Source organism: Mustelus asterias, chromosome 9 (genome assembly GCF_964213995.1).
Source record: "Mustelus asterias chromosome 9, sMusAst1.hap1.1, whole genome shotgun sequence".
Lineage (NCBI taxonomy): Eukaryota > Metazoa > Chordata > Chondrichthyes > Carcharhiniformes > Triakidae > Mustelus > Mustelus asterias.
Window position 1 is genome coordinate 55,995,408 of NC_135809.1, and position 24,844 is coordinate 56,020,251.

Here is a 24,844-nt window from a genome sequence, read left to right on the forward strand (position 1 = left end):
CACTTGCAATCTCTCTGCATTGGCTGAGCAGCCTTGACTTGAAATTATTCACCCATTGTGTATTTCCAAGAGGTTTCGGGTCTGTGACAGAGATTGCCTCAATATCCAGTCATTTGCATTTTTAACATCTCTTCCATCGGCAGTATTGAGTTTTAATGGGTGTCTGGATAATAGGAAATGTCTCTCTCTTCACAATCCCCCGAGGGTGATGTGTTGGTTTCTCTCCTTCAACATGGAAGGTGGCCTTGCATTTTTAAACAGTTTTCTGTGTCTCAGTTCAAATTGTAAAATTTCTAGTCAGTTGAAAGTTTGAAAATCATATTTTCAAAAAGGGATGTTGCCTCATGAAACCTGCATTTACACATCACTTTCAATGTAGCAAAGCATCCCAAGGTACCTCACAGCAACATTATCAAACAAAAATCTGACACTTAAGGTGGTATTAAGGCCACATAAGGTGGTATTAATATACATGACCAGAAACTTGGTCAAATAGATAGGAAGTATTTTAAAGTAGGAGAGAGAATTTTAGAACTTAGGGCCTTAGCAAGCGAAGGCACAGTCACTTAGCGATGTGATAAGAATCAATAAGAATCAAAATATTCAAGAGTCCAGAATGGGAGCAGTGCAGGAATTTCAAAAGGTTGTAGCACTGGAGTGTGTTACACTGATATAGAAGGTAAGAACATGGAGGCATTTAAAAACACATCTGAGTATTTTCGAATTGAGACACTGTGGAATGGGGAACCAATGCAGGTCAGTGAGCATGGAGGTGATGGGCGAATGGGCCTTGGTGCAAGTTTAAATGCAGGCTGCAATGTCATGGATGAACTCCAGGCTACAGAGCGAGAAAATAGGAGGCTGGCCAGTGCATTGGAATGATCAAGTCTAGAGCTAATGAAGACACCAGTGACGGTGCCAGCAACAGATAAGCTGAGCCAGGGGCAGAATGCGGAAAGGTTACAAAGGTGGAACAGGTCATCCTGGTGATGGAGTGGATACATGGTCAGAAGCTCATTTCAGGGTCAAACATGACACCAAGGTTGTGAACAACCTGGTTCAGGCTCAGGCAGTAGCCAGGGAGAGGAATGGAGGCAGTGACCAGGGAACAGAGTTTGTGGCAGGGATCTAAAACAATAACTTTGATCTTTCCAATATCTAGTAGAGAGAATCCTTTGCTCACCTAGCACTGCACATCGAACAGGCAGACTGACGGAGTGAGTGAAGAGGCCAAGTGAAGTGGTGGGTGAAACAGAGCTGAGTTTCCTCCTGCAGAAACCAATGTTGTATTTTCGGGGTAATGTCATCCAGCGGGAGAATGCAAACGAGAAATCAGACGAGGCCAAGGATGATCTTTGGGCGATACCCGATGTAATAGTGCAGGAATGGGAAGAGAAGCCACTGCAGGTGATTCTCTGGCTGGGAATGGAACAGGCGATTGCAGTCTCACTCAGCAGAGTAAGAGTGGAGAGGCAGGGGAGGAGGGTGTCATGGTCACCAGAGTCAAAGGCTGCAGATAAGTCAAGAAGGACAAGGAGGGATATGTTTCTCTTTGTCACAGTCCTAGGAAGTCATTAGTTTCTTTGAGAATAGGCCGTTTTGGCACTGTTGCAGGATTGAAGCCTGACTGGAGATACTCAAATGGAGTTCTCAGAAAGATGAGGCCTAAACAAGGGCCAGGGACCGAGGTTCAATTCCGGCCTTGGTCACCGTCTGTGTGGAGTTTGCACTTTCTCTCCGTGTCTGCGTGGGTTTCCTCCCACAGTCCAAAGATGTGCGGGTTAGGTTGATTGGCCATGCTAAATTGACCCGAGTGTCAGAGAGATTAGCAGGGTAAATGTGTCGGGTTACTGGAACAGGGCCTGGGTGGGATTGTGGTCGGTACAGACTTGATGGGCTGAATGCCCTCCTTCTGTACTGTGGGGATCCTATGATGCTATGATTCTATGATTAAACATGGTTATGACCTCTCCTCTGTGGTAATTACATATTTCACTTTTTGTATATTACTTTCCATTGCATTATCCTGCTGCTCCCTCTTCACAGTGGATGATAAGAGGCAAATGGTTGGGTTAAACTTGTGCAGGCAGGAATTCAATACAGACCTGCCAATTAGCGTGCTTAAAATAAAACAAAAAAGCAGTTAAATCCCCCAGATTGCACTTTGAGACTCAGTGTAAATGGGGACTGTCAATATCCTCTATAATAGAAACAATCTCTATATGTAAACTCTGACTCCGCATGGATTTATTCCTGCAGGTTTCATCAGATGACTGCTCACCTTGAACTCCCTCACTTAGTCCAGCAACCTTTCTTTTCCTCTAATCTCCGATGTGAATTTAACAAAATAAAAAGTCACAAACACGACGAAAAAAACAATTTTCTTCATTGCCCCAAAGGTTTTTCTCCCGAGTCCACAGCAGTTTGCATGATTCATGCCGCATCTACTGACTTAAACAGCTACTCCTTCCCCACCGAGCAGTGTGTCCTATCTGCAACTTGCCAAGGCTTCCTTCCACAGCTTCTTCCAAAGATGTGACCTCAACTTTATCGAAAGACAGTGCAAGTAGGTACGTGGGAACACCATCAACTTCAAATTCCCCTCCAAGTCACACATTCTCTTGACGAGGAAATATAGAAGATTAGGTATAATAAGATGCTAAAGGGGATTGACAGGGTAGACATAGAGTGGATATTTCCCTTGTTGAACATTCTAGAACAAGAGACCATAGTCTTAGGCTAATGAGTGGCAGATTTAAAACAGAAAGGAGGAGGAATTACTTCACTCAAAGATCTGTGAATCTGTGGAATTCTCTACCTTCGAGTGCAGTAGACATCAGAAAACTAAACAAATCTAAGGAAGAGATAGATAGGTTTTTAATTCGTAGCAAGATGAAGGGTTATGGAGAATGGACAGGAAGGTGGAGATGAGGCCAAGGTGAGATCAGGCACGATCATATTGAATGGCGGAGATGGCTCGATGACTGAGTTGCCCTGTCCCACTCCGAGTTCTTATGTTCTTATGTATCTATTCTTTCGTCGTCAATGGGTCAAAATCCTGGCACTCCCTACTGAATGATACTGTGTTAGCATCTTCACTGCATAGAAGGTCACTCTCTTAAAGACGGCAAAGTGATGGGCAATAAATGAAACAGGCCTCCATGAACTGTCTACTTCTGCCGATTGCATTAAGAATTCACTTTGACACAGAGGGCCCGATTTTACCATTTTGATTCTAAGTGCTGAAACTGGGAGTTTCAGATCCGACTTTTAGACCCGTTCTCCAGCGCCCCCATGCATACACTGCCTGAAAAAAAAGCAACAATTCTGAATTGCGCTGCAGAAGCCTGTGGGCGGGGCTTATCGCGCCCAAAATGCTGCTGCTCTGATCCGAGCCTTCAACTGCATATGCACAGTAAAAAAAAAGTAAAATGCTTCCTGCCACATCGCTCCTGGGCCGGATAATGCCTCCCTCCCGGCCCCCACAGACATTGCCCCACCCCCATAACATCACTGACCCCCTTATCCACCCACTCCCCCCCGCTACCCAGACCGATCATGGCCTCCTGCCCCCCTTCGCCAACACCGATGACACGCACAGTGGCAGTGGACCCCCCTTCTCCCCCACCGATCGCATGCAGAATGGCGGCGGATCCCCCTGCCACCCCCACCAAAGAGCCATCTGACCCGCCTCCCGTCCCCCCACCAGACAGCCATCTGACCCGCCTCCCTCCTCCCCCCCACCAGAGAGTGATCTGATCCACCTCCCTCCCTCACTCCCCCACCACCATCGATCTGAGTCAGAGAGCTGCCGGAAGCTCTGAACTTTCCTCCTTAGAAGCTGGAGCGCCCGAATCGGACCTTAGCGGACCATGACTGTTTCACGCCAAATCTGGACAGGCGAACGCAGTGGTAAAGGGGGAAATGCTGGTAAGTTTGGGCATCTAGCCCATTAAGACAATTTAAATGCATGCAAATGCATTTAAATTGCTATTGCACCCGTTTCGGGCGCGGTCCCAATCATGGCCATTTTGGGCTCTTGGTAAAGGGGAACAGGCGCAGATCACGCTACTCGCTCCACGCCTGACTTTACAAAGTTTTCGCACCCGAAAATGGGCGCAATTTGATGGTAAAATCAGGCCCAGAGACACAAAAGAGGAATGCTGTTACTGGAACCTCATCCATTTCACATGTGAATTTTCACCCAGCAACAGTGAAGAAACAGCAACATACTTTCAAGTGAGGGTGGTGAGTGACTTGGAGGGGAACCTCCAGGTGGTGGCATTCCCAAGGTACCTGCTGCCCTTGTCCTTCTAGATGGTAATGGTCATGGGTTTGGAAGGTGCTGCCTAAGGAGCCTTGGAGAGTTCCTGCTTTGCATCTTGTAGATGGTACCCACAGCTGCCACTATTCATCGGTGATGGTGGATTGCATGTTTGTGGAAGGAGTTGCAATCAAGTGGGTTGTTTTGTCCTGGATGTTGTCAAGCTTCTTGAGTGTTGTTGGAGCTGCACTCATCCAGGCAAGTGGAGGGTATTCTATTACACTCCTGACTTGCACCTTGTAGATGGTGGACAGGCTTTGAGGGTCAGGTGGTGAGTTACTCTCCACAGGATTCCTAGCCCCTGACCTATTCTTGTAGCCACAGTATTTCTATGGCTAGTCCAGTTCAGTGTCTGGTCAATGGTAATCCCCAGGATGTTGGGGTTACCATTGACCACAGTTTCATCCACTTCAACTCACATTACGAAAATATTACCTTCAGTTCAGCTGTCCTCCCAAAGTACACTAGACTGAATATGTAGAAAGTGCAATCAATTCTTTTAAACCCAGCAATCCGATTTTCAACTTTTATTCTCTCAGCTTTTTAATACCATAAGATAGAAAGTGAAAACGGATCTAAAAGATCCTTTGAGTAAATGTCTGCAGATAATAATGAATGGAATACACCATTGTGACAGTGCCATACAATCGTACAAGTTATTTTATGCAGAACTGAAAAATACTCTCCATTGAAGCAGGAAAGAAAATGGTTCTTGAAAGGGGAACAGTACAAGGCAGAAAAGAATGAGGGGTGGTTTCCTTTTGCTCCGGTGCTTTGGGAAGATAAGACAAAAGATGGAGAAGGGAAATTAGATACAAACATCTGGAAAGGTGGAAGTCTCATGTTAATAACAAGCATATCCAGACACTGCTTCCCTGACTATGATCCATTACTATATTAATTTGTAGTCTTTTGTGTTCTTCAGAGACTGCAACCCCATTACACTTCCAAAAGGCCATGGAGAGGACAGTGTAAGAGGCTAACTATAGCCCTGCTGCTAACCATTGCAGTGTTTTCTTTGCTAAAACACATACTCCGGGATGGTTAACTCCCAGTTAGGGCTTTCCAAAGACTACAATTAAAAGCAAATGGAAATAAGGTTAGTCAATCAATTTTGGGTTTTTTTATGCAATCTTATTCGTCATGATATTGTGAAGAACATTGAAACCGAGAGCAGAAGCGAAAGGGAAGATGGCCATAGTTCTCTGCAAGACAGGTGGAAACTTTCTTAATACAGCACGTCTTAAAAAATATTATATTTTTCCAATTCTCTCCACTCTTGAAGCCATAATACTTTCACCCAAAATATGAAAGCCCAATAAATATTGATGCGCTGTTTGACCATGACAGCATCACAACACTTGCACACATGCGCACACGCACACACACAAACATGGTTGCCAATGCAAGATTCTCATCTCTGTGGTTAAATCGCTCTGTATTCTCATCCCTATCTATCTCTATGACCTCCTCCTTCTCTACAATCCCCACACTCCCACATTCTCAAATCCTCCAACTCTGGTCTTTTGAGCATCACCCTTCTCCAAAGTTGGCCATGTTGTCAGCTGATTAGGCCCCAGGCTTTTGAATTTGAAGTAACGACCTCTTTGCTTCCTTCGCCTCTGCAATATCCACCATCTTGGTCACCCCTCCAAATGGTTCATTCATTGTCTGATATCTTCATGAAGGGTCTTGAGGCATTGTTTTATGTTCACGCTGCTCTTTAACTCCCTACACCAATTTATCCATTCTGCCTGCCGACCCTGGGAGCACGTCATTATGATAGAGAACATGAAGTATTCTCCACTCAGGAATTGTGGGATATTTTCCTTTGAAACGCATTCAAAAAACAATGCCTTTTTACTGCACTGATCAGCGTATTCCGAGACCAGTTGAAGATAGTTTCTACACAAATCTGGACAGCAAGTCAAAAAACAATTGCTTAATTTACCAGGAAACTACCAAAAATGTATAAAAACTCTATTGCCAGAATAAACAGGACACTAATTTAAGAATCCTAACCCTTGGACAAGCTGAAATTCTTCACAGGAATTGGGTTTGGGGAGACAAGAGTAGAATGATGGTCTGAATTTCCAATGAAATTAATGGAAAATCTTTACAATGGAAGTGATTTTCCCATTGTTTCACCTAACAGTTCCTTCAATGGACTCTCAGGCTTTCACCTCCACCATTCTGCCCAGAGGCCCATCCAAAGTGCTGATCACACTGGCAATGAAAACTTTCTGGTATCAGCCCTGAAGTTACCTTTTGCTGACATGAACCGGTTTCCTTTTATCCTACTCTCACTCTACAGTTTCAAGTGGGCATATGAATGACCTTTTCCATAGTGTTTACTTGCTGATGTACAGTCCCTGCCACATACATCCATCATGGCCACTGGCCTATAATGGGGAAGTGGCACTCACCATCTGCTATTCTCATTAAAGCCCATTACAAAGATGTCTTTATTAAGCTATTTTAACATTAAGCTATTTTCAGCCAGATGGGAGATGGAAGCTTTATCGTCTTACGTCCACAAGTTACCAGCAGGCCTATTTACTGCTTTTGAATTGGTTTGCTCCATAACAGCGAGACGCAAAGTATTCAGTCTGATAGGTTGCAGAGGTCTCTGGTGAAATTTGGTCGTGGTGGGGTGGGGATGGAGACTACAAACAATCCACAATTTTGTCATTTGAATGTAACGTGCCACAGTTTTATTATCCACTCCTTATTGCAGGAAAATCATGTCAATATTAACACACCCATGATCAGTGTTGGGACTGCACCTCAATGAGATCAAGTCTCGGATCATAGAGTCCCTACAGTGCAGAAGGAGGCCATTCAGCCCATCGAGCCTGCACTGACAGTGATCCCACCCAAGCCCTATCCCATTAACCCCATATATTTACCCTGCTAATTCCCCCTGACATTAATGGGCAATTTAGCATGGCCAATCAACCTAACCCGCACATCTTTCGGACTGTGTGAGGAAACCGGAGCACCCGGAGGAAACCCACGCAGACACCGGGAGAATGTGCAAACTCCACACAGACAGTGACCCAAGGCCAGAATCGAACCCGGGTCCCTGGTGCTGTGAGACAGCAGTGCTAACCACTGTGCCACCGTGCTGCCCGATTCTTCAAGAATGTCTCAATTTGTTTCCTTCCCTTTATATCAACATGGATCATTCAGCCCAACACTCGAACTCTGCCCACACAACCTGAACATCTCGCACAAAAATGAACAATGCACATGTCAAAAACGGAGGAGTTCCCCACATATTCCATCCCTTCTCACAGTTGTGTGCCTGGCCGCTCTTGCTTGCTATCAGTGAGCTGTCAAGAGAGGCAAAGGTGCAAGGGAATTGTGTTAGTGTTACACTCCCAGACCCCAAACACTGGTGCAAAATTAAAAAGCAGCTCCATCCATCAGGCCTCCTTTCTTCTTTCAAATTGTAACGGTTGTGAATGGCTATTTAATTTTGTTCAGGTAACCAGCATCGGCAAGAGTACAACCTACTTTTTTTTTTAAAGCCCTTTATCGTGGCCTTGTGTACTCAGCAAACAAGTTCTTTCGATGACCGCAGACGTAACAGTTCAGCCTTGGGAAATCTTGAGCTAAAACGTACTGCAATCCCTCCTGGTCTCCACCCAAAAATACTAATATACAAATACTTTCCCATCATTTCGTTATCCGAACACAAACAAACATCAGGTAGAATAGAGTGATAAATACATGCTTCATCTGCAATAAAACATCTGTCTATTTTCCCCTACTGTAGCTCTCATCCTCCTCAGTATAACTCTATGGAATGACAGTCATTTTTGCAGCTATGTCACAGGCCCTGACAGCATTGTAGATACTGAAATGGCCATTCAGCCTGAGTGGTGCCAGGATCACACAAGAACTCTGATCCAAGAGACCCAGATGTTTCCACCACTGGGCCTCCCCAAAAAGAAGGAAATTAGTATTATATACTATACTTATTGCTGATTGCAATCCAATGATTCTGAAGGGAAGATGGAATGTTATGTACATTGGAGGAAGACAACACTGATCTCACCTGTGATGCCTTGTACAGTTGATCAGCCTGACATCATCTGCCTCAACGAGGAAAATGGTCACTTTCACAAGGCACCAAAAAAACCTGAAATCCCAGTTGTCCCAACCTCCTCCAGAAAGAATCGGCACTTTCTGGCAAACTAGTCAATAGAGAGAAGGAAGGGCAGTGGAAGCAGAAATTGACTGAACCTTTATCATTGCATCTGTGTGATTACAGCTCAAACACCAATATTCAGGAGCCAGTATCAGACATTAGCAGCTGTTACAGCTCACAACTTAAACAGCACAGAGCCAATAATGGAATACAACTCGGAAAGACCTGCTTGCCGTTGCCATGGTTACTGGGGGCAGCTCTAGATGAAAGCACAAACAAAATCAGTGAAATAAGCAGAGTACTTGCATGACCATCACATAATCAACAGGCCTGAAGTTCAACAACAGATCTTGCTGTCAATAATATATTTCTAAAATTACCAGAATGGTTGTTCTTCCCTCTTTCTGTGAACTGTAGAATGTTTCATGTGTATTGCCATTCTTAAACAATGTGAGAATAGTTCTGCATACATTGCCATTTCCATATAGTGTGAGAATGGTTCTAGATACACTGCCATTTCCAGACAGTGATGGAATGGTTCTATATACATACAGTGTGGGATTGAATCTATATACATTGCCATTCCCATACAGTGTGGGAATGGTTCTACATTCGGGGTTCTAAATGCATTACCATTTCCATAGTGCGGGAATGGTTCTATATACATTACCATTCCCATACAGTGTGGGAATGGTTCTATATGCATACAGTGTGGGATTGAATCTTTATACATTGCTACTCCCATCCAGTGCAGGATTCATTATGAATGATGTTTTGAAAAATAAAACATTGCTCCATCGAACTCCACACAATACTAAGCAATTGGCTCTAATTGCTATCATCATTGGATGTGGTGGGAGGAATAAGGATTATTTAATTATCAGAACATTGTTTTTCTCAGTATCTTAAACTGACAAGCCATCAAAATGCAGAGCTGTTTTGCAAAGTTTGCCTCATGAACAGACAGGGCTGCCTTTCACCCCAAGCCCAGCTCTAATTGCAGGCTACTCAAACTGATCCAGGGTGAGCGACTGATGAAGCAATTACCCCACCAGAACTACACTTAAAACCAAACAGCGGACTGTACTCCTTCAATGTAAATATGTTTTCAAGGTGACTGAACAAAGTCTCAAAAAGGAAATGAGGAAACATTTGATGGTATTTTATATTGTGGATTAACAGCTTCCATCAAAGATATCTGGCATGTTTTCATTGCCAATTATTTCCAATTAGGAGACTGTTTTTGTGCATTAACTTCTCCCCAAGACGAAATAGGATTCTATAGAAAGCAGCCGCCTACACACCAGTCACTTCACCTCTTCAAGATGAAAGGCACATTCAGGCAAATCTCACAATTAAAAGGGGCCACGTCAGCATTCGCATGTCAACAAATTCTCTTAATTTAACAAAAAAAAAGCACACTTTTTGTCCTGTTACTAACTTGAGACAATTTGATGAAGAGATTCACAGTTGTGTTCTTCACTGCTTAAAGACAGGGTCCCCTTAAAAGCTTTATGTACCCAGGGCTAAAAGACCTCAATTCTCCATCAGTAGTGAGTTCAGGCACCTTTCGCTATGATACTGAGTCATTTAGATGTGACTCCATCCCTGCTGTGTGGCGTGGAGGATAACCTATAATTCCATCAAGGTTATAGGTGATGGAAGTTCACCCTAGTTCTGTTGGGTTGAGTAGGCAAAATAAAAATGTCATTCCTTCTCCTTATTCAGTGATCACCCCTACTCTGGCCTGGAAATTATGGCTATCAGGCTCAGGTCGTCATGTTGCCCATGGACAAACTGGCTACTGAAATATAAACTTTTGGCTCACACATGGATATAGGCATGTGGAGAAGGTGCATCTGTTGTAAGTGTGACTCTGTTGAGGGTCAGCGCCTTTGGGGAAGGGAGGAGATGGGTAAAGGGTTAACAAAAATGGCAATCACTCTGGCTCCCTTCAAACCCTTGACAAATCTGTCTCTCAAGCATCCTCTCATGCAGTAGCACTGCACAGCCCGACCCCATGATATTTGGCTGGGAAGAGAATGCTACATATCAGCTGGAGGAAAACCAAAACGGACTAATAATTACCTCTCAATATGCTGTAAACGTGTTAATGCAGGAACTTGAGCAAGGGCTATCGGAATTCACTGGATCCACCCAGCACAGATCCACTTCAAAGGGCAAGCAAAAAAGCACAGCAGTTGGTGGCCCAATCAGTTTGACTTGGACCTCCCAGTCTCCACAGTGCGATTAAGGTCAGTTTTCACTGGACAATGAGGGAACAGTTAAAACATTTCCCCGCATCATTTTCAAGTCGATGCATTGTATATCCCATTGACACACCGTACTGCTGGAGACCTTTGTGCCCCCAGCCCCTCCCCCCCAGCTCCCTCACAATGCCATGTCCGAAGATAATTCTGCTTCCTCTAAACTCTCTCTCTCCTGCTGCCACTATTCATTGAAATCAACTTCTGGCTGCAGAGACTGTGTCGCCTCAGTGCGATTACAGACCTGCCAACACTCGCTGATTTGGAGCAAGATTCACTCACTTCAGTTTTAAAATGGAACCTGGTAAATGCATCTCTGTATGTTTGAAACATATTTGCAATTAGCCTCACTCCTCAGAGCCCTGACCAACAGGCCACAGTTTGGTGTAGAAAGACCTTCTTCTCCCCTCCCGCTTCTGCACACAATCTGTACCGTACCTCTGGACAGACCCTGAGAGTGGAAGAGTCAAGGGCAGAAAGAAGGCAGAGGGGAGGCAAGCCCTCACTTACTGAATACACTGTTGGGCTAATGACAGTGATGAGGGTAGGCAGCTAAAAGGGGGAAAGCAGGATCAGATTTTCATGGAGGAGGTGGAATTTGGAAGCCAGGTTCATTTCCAGATCGCGATCCCGCTCTCTGCACCAACCAAGAAGTGATTGGCGTTGGTGTCAAGGCAAAGGGCCAGATTGGAAGGGTATGCTTATGCCTGCCAATTACTGATCAGGGGCACGGGATTGGAGGCAGAATAACAGGGAAGCGGACCACTTTCTGGCCCCACCAGCTGAATGAATGAAGAAGCTTCCCCTCATCTCAATCCTAAATGGCTTTCCGCTTCTCCTGAGACTGTGACTCCTGGTTCTAGGACCACATCACCACGATTCCCCCCCCCCCCCCCCAACAGTAATTGGCAGGCATAAGCATACCCATTCCAACCTGGTCTTTGCCTCAACACCAATGCCATTCACTTCATGGTTGGTGCAGAGGGCGGAATCGCGACCTGGAAATGAACCTGGCTTCCAAATTCCACCTCCTCCATGAAAATCTGACCCTGCTTTCCCCCTTTTCCCTACCTACCCTGTCACCAGCCCCACAGTGTATTCAGTAAGTGAAGGCTTGCCTCTCCTCTGCCTTCTTTCTGCCCTTGATTCTTCCATCCCTGCATCCAGTCTGTGCAGCCCTGTCAGTATTTCATACATTTCAATTAGATCCCTTTCATTCTTCTAAATTCCAATGAATACAGGACCAATCGACCCAATCTCTCCTCATTCGACCATCCTGTCATCCCAGGAATCAGTCCGGTGAACCTTTGCTGCACTCTCGCTACAGAAAGCTGGGTTTACAGACAATCTGGCAGTTCCCATTGTCATTTTGTTTTGGGGTGTTAGTTCAGCAGAATTACGAGATTTACTTCAATCATTTTCATAAGTTGCTCCGGCGATTGTGAAAGCAACCTCTGGGGTGCTTCATTACTATAAACACTTTAGTATCTCAGCCTCAATGGGCCAAACATGAATGTTGTGTTATTGCCATGCCCATGGAGCGGGTGAATAGTTGTTTCTTCCAGCCATGCAACGGTGTTTAAATTCAGCTCAGGCTAAAAGGATGATCCTCCCTTTAGTGACAGTTCGGGTCCTTCAGGAAATACCTTCCAGGTAACGTTGCTGTCACTGCTGACTGCTAAGGTTCAATCAACTCCGACAGTCCCCAAAGATAGTGTGGGAAATGGAAAAAAATTCACAATGAGATGGTGACCTCCTGAGATTGGTGAACTTTGAAAGGTTGGCACAAAACCTGTCCTGGATTCTGTCCAGATGCCAAAAATGTTCCAGCAGCGGCATCTAACCAATAATAGAAGCTTCAACATGTGAACTTACTCAGAATCCGATGTCAACTTTGATACGGTGAATCTATAGCTTTCTTAGTATAAAGAATCGGAAAATGAAGAGCGCAACATGGACCCATACATTTCTATGATTGGCTCATTTACTGGGAATCGCTTGCAGGTTTGTTAGCACATTTATCAGCAACCAAAACCACTTTTCGCAAATACACATGATCATTGTTACTGGCTTAAAGCCAGCAACCATCTTGAGGAGGTGGCACTCTGCTTTTCTAATCTTACTGTCAAGATTGCATGCAAATTGTTACTTACTATAGTGCAACTAATTAACTATAATTATATTCTAGGATGCACCTGGCAGCCAGCTCATGATAGAGTCAGCACCTCAGCCTCGTCAGGTTACCCGCCCAGAAGAATGCCCTGATATTGTTGAGCAGGATCTGTTGACAGTACCTTGGCAATGGCCAAGTGAGATTAAAGACAATGCAAGATCAAATGTACAATCGTGAAACGTTTCCAGCATTTCCCCCATGTCGTTAAGTGCTACACTCATAAGTCAGCCATTCATCCCAAGCCTGCTCTGCCCTTCAGTGAGATTATGGCTGTTCTTTCCCTCAGCTCCACTTACCCACCCTTGCTCCATGTCCGTCAAATGAAACCTAATGAAAATCTACCAGCTTCAGTTCTGAAGGCTCCAATGGTTCCAGCAGCCATACCTATTAGGGGAAAAAATTTCCAAGTTTTCCATTAGCCTTTGTGTGAGAAAGTGCTTCTTGATTTCACTCCGAGATGAACTCCAATTTTCAGAATTATGGGGCCGGGATTTTATAGCCTTGCTCGTCCCGAAACTGTCAAATCCCGCCCAAGGTCAATGGACCTTTCCATGTTCCACCCCTTGCCTTCTCCGATTCCTGTGGCAGAGGAGGCGATAAAATTCCGGCCATGCTCTTTCTGTCTGCCCACCATAGGAAATAATTCCTCTTTGTCTACCTGATCAAATCCTTTCACCATTTTGATTACCTAAATCAGATCAGTACTCAGCATTCCACTCAGTGACAACATATCCAAAATTTGACTGGGTCTTGTTTGGCTAACGGTAACAATTGCAAAAAACTCACCATCCTGCTCTCATGCCCACATGCCCACCCTCGGCCTGGTGCAGTGCTCAACGCAAACTGGAAGAACAACCCCTCATCTTCTAATTAGGCACATTACAGTCTTCTGGGCTCAACATTGAGTTCATTTAGATGGTGAACTTTGTTGACTGCCCCCTCACCTCCCCTTGCCTCCCCCCAACCTCCTTTGCTGTTATTCAGTCCCTCTGGCTTGTTCCAACACAACTCCACCCCTCCCCCACATGGCCACTGTCCCTTGTTGTTCATTTTTGCTCTCATTGCGCACCAATCTCTGTTTTCCTATTAACACATTCTGCTATCCTACCTTTGCCACTATTAACACTTTTCAGTCCCTAATTACACCATTAAGAGCCTTGTCTCATGTCCATGCCATCTTGGTTAATCTCTCCTTAATTCCAACCTATTGCTGATTTTCCATACTGCCCCACACTCCTCTTCAAGTATGTAATTCATCACATTTTTATCCCTTTTTCATTCTGTAGAAGGGTAATATGGACTCAAAATGTTAATTGTGTTTCTTTCTCCACAGATGCTGCCAGACTTGCTGAGTTTATCCAGCATTTTCTGTTTTTATTCCAAAGAGTCTTGGATGGTCTTTCTGCCCCTTTTTGCTGGGTGATGCTTCCTCTGGAATCAGATACCCCCCCATTAACTGAAATAAGTGGCAAATCTTTAGACGATGAGTTCTACCCAGCATCCTTGGAGCTGAGACACTGGTGGATTTTTTCTCTTCTCCGTAGCCCAGAGGTTTGCTGATCTGCCTGCTGACAACAGCTAAATGAACACAGAAATTAACCCTAGAACCCTCAGCGTTTACACCACAAACCCAGGAGTAGGAAATGTCTGCGGCCACTCAGTCGCTAATTATTGAACTCATTCGTAGCCGAGCAGGTGAGTGGTCAATCAAGTTGTCCATAATCACCTAACCAGTCTCCCCCCCCCCACCATATTGACAGCAACAGCCAATTGGCTGAACACCATCTCCCCCCGCCCCCCTCCCCCATCCCCTGACTCGGCATGCCAAGTTCTCCTGCCTGTTGATGCCAGTTCTGGGCTGGGCATTCATTAGCAGCAGAATGGCTGAAATTAATTGGATCCATCTGCCCAAATGTGACTTTAATTGCTGTCTTCTTGAGTATACCATGTCGGCGCAGGATGAGCAGATGCATACTTAAGTCGCGGGGCAAACTCACAGCAAGAACAGTTGTCATCCCTGCTTTTCCCTCATCTATTCTGCTACAAGTACGTTAAACTGGGTTTAACGACAGTTGAAACCACGTCAACTGTAGGTTCAAGTTCTGAGGAAAGAGTGCTGGTTGGGACAAGAGCAGGATGGCTATCTCTGCTACACCCGACAGTTTCAGATACATTTAGCAAAAAACAGCAAACATGTGATCATACATTACACTGCAGGTTCCTGATGAAGATCCACTGGCTGGATTATGGGCATGCAGAAGCTCGCCAACTGAATCATTGGGGCACCTTGAAAATGATGGAGAAAAGATGATTAGCCCACGTTTTGTCTGCACCATTCCAACTTGGCTACATTAACAATGTAAATGGTGGTAGTCAATGTCCCCCATTATGTCGGATATCTTTGAAACCATGCCTGCTCAATAATTGAATCGAGAGCTCAGAGCACAAACTCATTCCCTATGGGGACTGCTGTTCGAAGAGTCTTTTATATGTAATCTGTGGACATCACATTGTAGAGCGTGGATTGCTCAAAAATCCTTTGCCAACAACCAGGAGTTAAATCATTCTCAGGTCCTGAAAAAACTGCATCAACTTGAAACTGCTGTAATAGGAGCATTCAGTTGAACAACAGCCAAAGAGTTTGTTGGAGGATGGGGACTTGGAACTCATTAAATGGCGATATGTTGAACCCTTATTCTCTTTACAGCAAGCAACTTGCCAACTGGCCCCTCAGTGCACAAAACACATCGCTTGGCAGAATTAAAGACAGTGAATTGGAGAAATAAAGTTCAAATCGGGAAGTGTTTTGTAATTATGGTTTGTTTCCTTTTCAAGTTCTTATTTCCAAACTCAAATATTTGCTGTTAATAGGTCTACAGCAAAGACAATGCTCTTTCTAAATCAATGACAAGGAATTCTTTACCATTCACTTGAATTTCGATTTATAATCCCATTAACTATCATGTTAAAGTCATGGCAATACAAGTTAAGAGCCAACACTTTGAACTCAATCATCTGAAGCACTCTAAATTGTACAGGAGTCCGCAAGCCACTGAGGGTCAAATAAGCTCTCTGTCATGCACAGTTAACAAATCAATCATCGCTGCATGTTGACTTAGACATTAGTTAGCACTGCTGCCTCACAGTGCCAGGGACCCAGGTTCAATTCTGGCCTCGGGTCATTGTCTTTGTGGAGTTTGCACATTCTCCCCGTGTCTGCGTGGGTTTCCTCCGGGCGCTCCTGTTTCCTTCCGCTGTCCAAAAACGTGTGGGTTAGGTAGATTCGCCATGCTAAATTGCCCCTTAGTGTCAGGGGGACTAGGAGGGTAAATATGAGGGGTAATGGGGATAGGACCTGGGTGGGATTATTTTCGGTGCAGACTCATTGGGCCAAATGGCCTCCTTCTGCACTATAGATTCTATGATCCTGCACTGGTGGGACTCCCAGGCCAGCAGAGCGGAACTGGAGCTGCCGTCCAATTTAACCTTGTGGATTATTTTACAAATAAGTAGAAAAAGAGTAAACTTCCTGAGGACAATGATGTCTGATATGGATGCACGGAAAGCTCAACTCTATAGGATGGTTCCCAGTGTGAAAGGAAAAAAGAACTCAGCTGCAGAAGTCTGTTCAGCCCATCATGCCTGTGGTAGCTCTTTGGAGTAGTTACTTAACTAATCCCACAGCCCAAGCACTTTCCCTAAAGTCAATGCGGAAAGGATTCAGAAATCCTTTTGTTGGCTGCAGAAGCAAAGCGAAAGCATTTAGTTGGGAATTTAATTTAGCTCCATGGTGCGTATTTGGCTGTCTTGCTAAAAGCTGCAAGTAGACTGTGCTCTTAGTGACAGATTACTGATATCTCTATTTATTGCTCTCTCTACATTACCTCAACACTTGAACCGATAATGATACATTACAGGCTTGTTTCAGATATTATCTTTGTTATTCCAATGCATTTTAACAAGTATATTTGATGATCAAATTTCTCAGTTATTTGATAAGCCATTAATAATGCAGTCCATGCTAAGGCTGTCTATTCCAGGAGTTCTGGTACATGAAGCAACATGGCACCAAATACATGGATCCAAACAGATGCTGAAAAGTTTGTCACTTTGTTCATGGTTAAGGTCCCACCACCACTCCACCCAACAGCTGTTTTTTTTAATGGAAGAAGCACTCCAACCCCCCATTTAAATATTGTCAACTCTAATTGGACATAATCCTGCTAGTTTTGTCACATGAGCTTGCACTTCCAATTACCCCTTCTGGTCAAACACACCTCCCAACCCCTCACACCTACCCACCACCTTCAATACTTCTGTAAACAAAATTGAAAGGAGAAACCATTTTTATCTAATGTCCTGTGTTTTTCCAGGACATTTGTTTCCATCAGCGTCCTGGATATTAATCCTAAATCTACAAGGGGGCACAGGTTCAAGGTGAGAGGGGGAAAGTTTAAGGGAGAAATGCGGAGGAGGTTTTTCACGCAGAGAGTGGTGGGTGCTGGAACGTGCTGCCAGAAGAGATGGTGGAAGCAGGCATATTAGCAACTTTTAAGAGGCATCTGGATGGGTACATGAATAGAGAGGGAAGAGAGGGGTACACTCCAAGTAAGGGCTGAAGGTTTTTTTTAAAATTTAGTTAGGACATCATGATTGGCACAGGTTTGGAGGGCCAAAGGGCCTGTTCCTGTGCTGTACTTTTCTTTGTTCTTTGTTCTAAATTCCTGGAGCATCCAGGGCAACCCTGGAAGATTGGCAACCTTACCACCTGATGGCTGACCCTGCCTTAGATGCAAATTCATCCAAAACTCTGCCATCCATTTCCTCACTCGCACCAAGTCCTGTTCACCTATTAAGACTGTGCGCACTTACCTTTTAAAGTTTGTTTATTAGTGTCATAAATAGGCTTACATTATCACTGCAATGAAGTTACTGTGAAAATCCCCAAGTCACCACACTCCGGCACCTGTTTGGGGACACTGAGGGAGAATTTAGCATGGCCAATGCACCTAACCAGCACGTCCCTCAGACTGTGGGAAGGAACCCAGGCAGGCACGGGGAGAACGTGCAGACTCCACACAGAGTGACCCAAGCTGGGAATTGAACTCGGGTCCTTGGCGCTTTGAGGCAGCAGTGCCACCATACCTACATAGGCTCTTAGTCCTGCAACACCTCAATTATATAATTCCTGGCCTTGTTTTCAAATTCCTCCATGGCCTCACCCCTCCCCATCTCTATAATCTTCCCCAGTCCTTCAATCCCCCAAAACTTTGTTGCTCCTCCAATTTTGGCCTCTTGAGCAATGCGATTTTAATCATTTCCCCCCCGCCCCACAAGCAATCGTGGTTTTAATTGCCTTGGCCCTAAGCTCAGAATCACTTCCCTAAATCTCTTAACTCCTCTCCCTCTCTCCTCTTTCAACTCACTCCTTCAAACCCAGCCCTTTGAGAAAGTTTTTGGTCTTCTCCCCTAATTTCTGCGTGTTTCCTGTCACGAAGGGTGTAGTAGGAAGGGTTGACTATGTTAACAGCGCTGTACAAACGCAAACTGTGGCTGACGTGAGTCCCTTGGACTGAACGCTTCAAAATTGGAGGTCTCGACCTGTTTTCAGTGGAGACGCCTGCACACTGAAGATGTCACATATAAGCCCAGCGATGTTAGCTGTCGGTTTCCATGGAGATCAGCAATGTGATATTTGACACTCTCAACCATGAAATAATATTACAAGATTTTCTTTTTTCCAAATACAAAATGCTCCTCTCATTTCACAGAAAGTTAAACGGTGAGATGAAAAGATTCACTAATGGATTATTTCCTCATGTCTACCAATAAGGCTACCCGAGACATTTCATCCCCTTGAAGCAGAACTGTGACACTAAAATACTCAGTGAATGTAAGTAAGCAATTCCACTGCACTACTCCTTGGATTGTAGCTCCCAATAGGACAGCGAATACCTTCCAAAAATATTTCACTGGCTCTGAAGGCATTTGAAACATTTTGAAATTGCAAAAAGCGCTGTGGGCTGATTTTATTCTTTCATAGGTGTTAGGACAGTTCACATTTAATTGATTTTGCTGTTAAATTTAAAATCTTTTGGTGGATAGCACACAGAATGGAGTTAATTCTGCTTGCCTAATCTGATTGACCAAAACTAATCAGAATTATTTCTGCCCATTGCTTCACCACTGTAAAGGATCCATTAAACCTTTAAAAGGCTCCATTTCTTTCTTCCCCAGCCCAGGTCGGCCGGTAGCCTCCTGCTGGGGCTGCAATGGTCATTCAGACTTGTGGCGACTCAGTAAGCTACTTAAGCCCTTCAAACCGTGGCCTCAACATTTCAATAACAAACTGAAACGCCCACAGTAAAAAGTAGCCAGTTGGCAAGCAAGAAGGCAGCCAGCAAAACAAGAGGGATTTAAGCAAAACAGCAGCTCACAATAGTGACTGGCTTTAAAATCTACAGCCATTTCCTGGACAACCTGTCTCCGATATCAAAGAGGCATTTTCTTGCAGACGGTTGCCTGTCAACAAGTTAAACACTGACCATCCTGCCGAGCCACCAACATCAATGAAGGTAATGCTTAATTGCAGGCAATTAAACTGGTACCTTGCTTCCTTTTTATAAAGGTGTTGGTGGTTCAAGACAACCCACACAATATTTTCTGACTCTCTTTCGGGCGGTGGGGGGGGGGGGGGGGCACTTTTGCTATCAGCAGTTTCCATGTGTTTTCTGTTCTTTTCCAATATGCGACAATAAATAACCCTGTGCCCAGAACAATGCCTCCATACAAAGAGCTCAAGGCAGGAACGCAATGCTGTGCATTGAACAGTTTGTCTGATTGATGGGTTATTGACCCAGGCCGTTGGTGTTGTCAGAGCCAAGGGCTTCCCAGGGCAAAGTTTAGCATGCTCAGGCCATGAAAGTAATACATCAGCACCCTGTTCAATGCACACAGAGTTTGGCGGGCTGTGGCCAAAACCATCCGTTTGAGGCTGAAAGATTTAGCGCGGGAGCAACCAAACTGACTTGGGATTTGGTGTCTGTTTTCGGTCCTTGGGAGCCAGATTGATACCTGTGCGGGGCTGAGGTAAAGCTGGGATCTGAGAAGTGTAGAATGTGCATTCATTTACATATTGCTCAGCAACCAGTGGTGATATGTTATGTGGAGAGGGGCTAAAAGGACACTCCTGGATGGATGGATAGCTGCAGGCAAAGCATGTCAAAGGAAAAGAGTTCTTTTTTAAGAAAATAAATTTTAATAAACTGTCCCAGCTATCCTCATTTGTGCACAACCATTCAACTTTGCAAAATGCATCTCTCCCTTTTGCCTCCTCACATTACAATTTGGTGTCCCCTGCCCTCCTCGGTTAAAATCAGCCCTTGCTGGCCACCATTGGCTCATAGAATCATAGAAACCCTATAGTACAGAAAGAGGCCCTTCGGCCCATCGAGTTTGCACCGACCCCACCCAGGCCCTACGCCCATATCCCTACATATTTACCCACTAATCCCTCTAACCTACACATCTCAGGACACTAAGGGCAATTTTAGCATAGCCAATCAACCTAACCCGCACATCTTTGGACTGTGGGAGGAAACCGGAGCACCCGGAGGAAACCCACGCAGACACGAGGAGAATGTGCAAACTCCACACAGACAGTGACCCAAGCCGGGAATCGAACCCAGGTCCCTGGAGCTGTGAAGCAGCAGTGCTAACCACTGTGCTACCGTGCCGCCACAGTTGACTGGTGAAGTAACACACTCAGTTTTGCCTTCACCTCGATTCAAAGCCGCAACTGTAATGTCTTTCAGTTTTACTCCAGTGGAACCTGATGTTGCCAAAGTACAGCTGACCATGACCTATCAGGAACTCCATTATTCCACTGTTCTCAGAATGCCCTAACTCACCAATCATTCGGAGAAAACTGTGGCCAACATGCAAGCTCTGTAATTGCAGTGAAACTCATTTCAGGGGAAACGTTTCTCTTGTCAAGCCCAATTTATCACAACAGCAGTACCAGGCTCCAAATGATGTTGCACACTATTGCAGTCTTAACACTCTGTGCCTTTGTACAAAATGAATTTGTTCCTTCTTTCACACAAGACAATAACTGTTTTACTTTTAAGTTGGTCGACAGCTCTGCTCAAGTGGCAGGTAATGTAATAAAAAAAAACTCCAAGCATTTGTACACAAAACCCATCACAAAATAACCTGTGTTTCTATAGCACCTCTCATGTAATCAAACATTCCCGCTTGGAATGTTATAAAGCAAATTTTGACAAAGAGCCAAATAAGGAGATATTAAGGTAGATAATAAAAGTTTTGGTCAAAGAGGAAGGTTTTAAGAAGCATATTAAAGGGGGAAAGGGTGGTGGATAGGGTTAGTGAGCAAATTCCAGAGCTTAGGGCCATGGCAACAGAAGGCACAGCCACCTTTCGCCTATGTTTTTATGGGGTAAAGCTAGCTTTGAGTGAGAAAAGGGCGGTACTAAATCGGTGGCTCATTTAATTTTCTGTCCAATTTTCTAACAGGGAACAAAATTGCGGCATGGTGGCACAGCGGTTAGCACTGTTGCCTCATAACGCCAGGGACCCAGGTTCAATTTCTGCCTTGGGTCACTGTCTGTGCGGAGTTCGCACGTTCTCCCCGTGTCTGCGTGGGTGGGACTTGGGGATTTTCACAGTAACTTCATTGCAGTGTTAATATAAGCCTACTTGTAACACTAATAAATAAACTTTAAACAAAACTAGGCAAGGGCTTAAGTTCACTGTCGCTCACAATGTGCTGACGCCCAATACCAATTTCACCCTCTTCCTGCTTGTGGCCTTTGTCACAGGGCTTATCAACGATACTCACTGACCAGTTGTTGAGGGTTACAGTTCCAAGCAAGCTCTTGGTTTAGGCTGGTTCTGAATGTGCTGCATCATGGCCTGAGATTCGGTGCTTTTGGGAGCTGGGTTGGTGTCCAGTAAGACTGAGGGTAAATCTGGAATTTGAAATCCTTTTTGTCTCTCCACAATAAAATCGCCACTTCCTGCCTCCTGGGTTAAAGTCGGTCCTCACTGACCACAATTAGTTCATTCACTACAGCTGACGAGTGAAATAAATACTCTCCCCTTTTGTTTTGCCCTGATTCAAGTTAGTATTAGTAATGCCTTCCGCAATAGTTTTGTGCTGTTTTTGAAACAAATATTTCCAAGGTACATCTCGGCATGAGTATTAACCTGTCAGGTACTCCATTATTCCACAGATACTCATTCTGAGAAAACTGTGACCAACAGGCGATGAAACTAATTTCTGACTCCAAGTATTAAATTGTGCGGAGGGATTATACAAACTGTAGTCATATTCTTTAGAATTTAGAACAGCAAGGGGTGATTTGATTAAAGTTTACAAGATATTAAGAGTTATAGATAAAGTAGATGGAGAGAGATTAATTCCAATAGAGTCCAGCAAACGACAATCTAAAAACTAGAGGCATGATCTACTTAACCATAAACTCCCTATAGTGCAGAAGGAGGCCATTCGGCCCATTGAGTCTGCACCGACTACAATCCCACCCAGACCCTATTCCTGTAACCCCACATATTTGCCCTGCTAATCCCCTGACACATCTTTGGACTGTGGGAGGAAACTGGAGCACCCAGAGGAAACCCACGCGGACATGGGGAGAATGTGAAAACTCCACACAGACAGTGACCCGAGGCCGGAACTGAACCAGGGTCCCTGGCGCTGTGAGGCAGCAGTACTAACCACTGTGCCACCATGCCACCCCTCATTTATAGAGGGTGATAGAAGTTTGGAAGTCTTTTTGAAGACCTCAGATGTAAAAGGGTGGTTCCAATGAGGTAGAAAAACAGTCAGCGTAACACAAACAGGCCATTCAGCCCAACCAGCCCTTATTGGTGCTGACCTCAAGATGATCAGAAAATTATGTTCCTAACCTCTGGCAATCAGTATCAAACCCTATACGTTGGCTGCAATCATCCAGAGTCGGTTCAGTGGCACTTCACACATTATTTGTAATACGATGAAATGTAACACGTTAACTGAACCAGGAAACTAAAGGGTTACACAGTCCCTGAATGATACTCTCAGATTTTCGTCTTACGCAGCCCAGCTGATCTCTTCTAGTCTCTGTTCACATCTGGAGCATTGATCAGACACCCAGCAGAAAAAATGTCATTTCTGACGTGTTGACCAACATCTGGCTGAGCAGTGAGCTACAAAAGAAGGTGCCCCTTTCTAACACCCCACTGTACATGTATTCAGAACCTCTGTCCCAGGGATAGGCTATTCTCTGCATTGTCAGCTCGGTCAGTGGTCACAGGTGATGCCACCCCCTGGACAGAGTCCCTGTGAACTGTTTCAAAATGCCCTTTTAGACTTTTAGAAGATTCCCATTGAGATCTAATGTGCCACATGTTCAATCAGCATCATCAAGCTGTATTGTTCACACTGGTTCTGCCAGTGTTTTGATAATCATAACGTATCTGCCTCAACTACCTCACTAGGCAGTGTATTCCAGGCCCCCACCACCTCTGTGTAAAAACCTTTCCCAAACATCTCCACTGAACGCTTTCCCCCCCTTAACTTGAACTTGTGCTCCCTTATGATTGTCATTTCTGCCCTGGGAAAAAGCTTCCAACTGTTCACCTTATCTATGCCCCTCATAATTTTGTAAGATTCTATCAGGTTGCTCCTCAGCCTCCGTCTTTCTCGGGAGAACAATCCCAATCTATTCCATACTGAGTGAATTGCCTAGAATTTCTTCACTATTTGGCACTCCCTTAACAGTTGTGACCCATAAAGATCAAGTTAACACATTCAACAGTTGCCAAATCAACTTAATATATCATGCCTTTTGTATTCCTCATAGTATAGCAGACACACACGTAGTCATGGTATGCAGCCAAACATTAATCAGTTGCATAATCGTTTGAGTCTCCAATGACAGGGGAGTTTTTAACCAAATTCAATGGATTGTTAAGATTCAATTTTGCAATGTCTGTGAGTAAGGCTTTAAAAGGGGCTAAGTGGGTAATAATGAGGCAGTTAAACCTTCTTATTGGAATATTCTTTGTTCAACAACAAGTTGGACTGGTGATGCACCCTTCACCATCTTTTCAGGTTTTAAAGAACTTTTCCGAATCACAGTTTCTTGACCACCGCTTTTTCCATCACATAAGAACTGTTAGCGAACAGTTTCTTATCGCTAACAGTTCTTGACATCAATACCAATATTATTAATGCCCGATCAATATCGATCATTTAGCCAATGCCCGAGATACACTCGGCAGTATTTTCCAATCTCGTCAGTTCCCGTCCCGCTGCAGGTGAGAATGGAGAATTTGACATTCCAGCCAAAACTCCATTCATTCGCAGCAGCCCTGGAGAATCCCAGCCACGAATGAGGTCAGAGCTTTTTGGCAATTTGGCCATTGTCACATGGTTGTTTGTGGGACTTTGTTGTGTGCAAATTGGCTGCTGCACTTCCTACAATACAATGGTGACTAAACTTCAAAAAGTACTCCGATGGCTGGAAGGCGTAATGAGGCGTTCCTAGGTCATGAAAGTCACTATAGAAATGCAAGCTTTTTTTGTTTTGCTTTGATCGGCGATTCTTCAGAGTGCTCCCTCCCATTTCTCTTAAGCTCCATTCCACACAGTGTGGTTGATTTTAACTCCTGTTCCCAGGCAGTCACTTTTATCTCCAAGAGTGGTTCTGCCAGGCACAAGCCACAGCAAATATCATGTTGTCCTTCTGTCTGTCACAGGAATGCAATCCCTACAACAACATAGAAAGCTCCAGTTTCACACACATACAGGATTTGTGCAGTAATCCAAGCAGGGTACTTTACAAGCACTATCCACCTGGGAGGAGAACAAGATCATTTTGCTGGAGCATTATCAGATGTGA

General features: G+C 44.5%; 1 long non-coding RNA gene across 1 annotated transcript in view; it reads right to left on the reverse strand.

Annotated features, from left to right (window-relative positions):
* The window catches only part of LOC144499131 (uncharacterized), a 195,113-nt gene that overhangs the window by 46,862 nt on the left and 123,407 nt on the right, over positions 1-24,844 (reverse strand). Inside the window, exons 3-4 of the long non-coding RNA XR_013498785.1 lie at positions 15,126-15,206; positions 13,217-13,304 (exon numbers count right to left, since the gene is read on the reverse strand). This is a non-coding gene — a long non-coding RNA (uncharacterized LOC144499131). The remainder of the gene's footprint in view (positions 1-13,216; positions 13,305-15,125; positions 15,207-24,844) is intronic.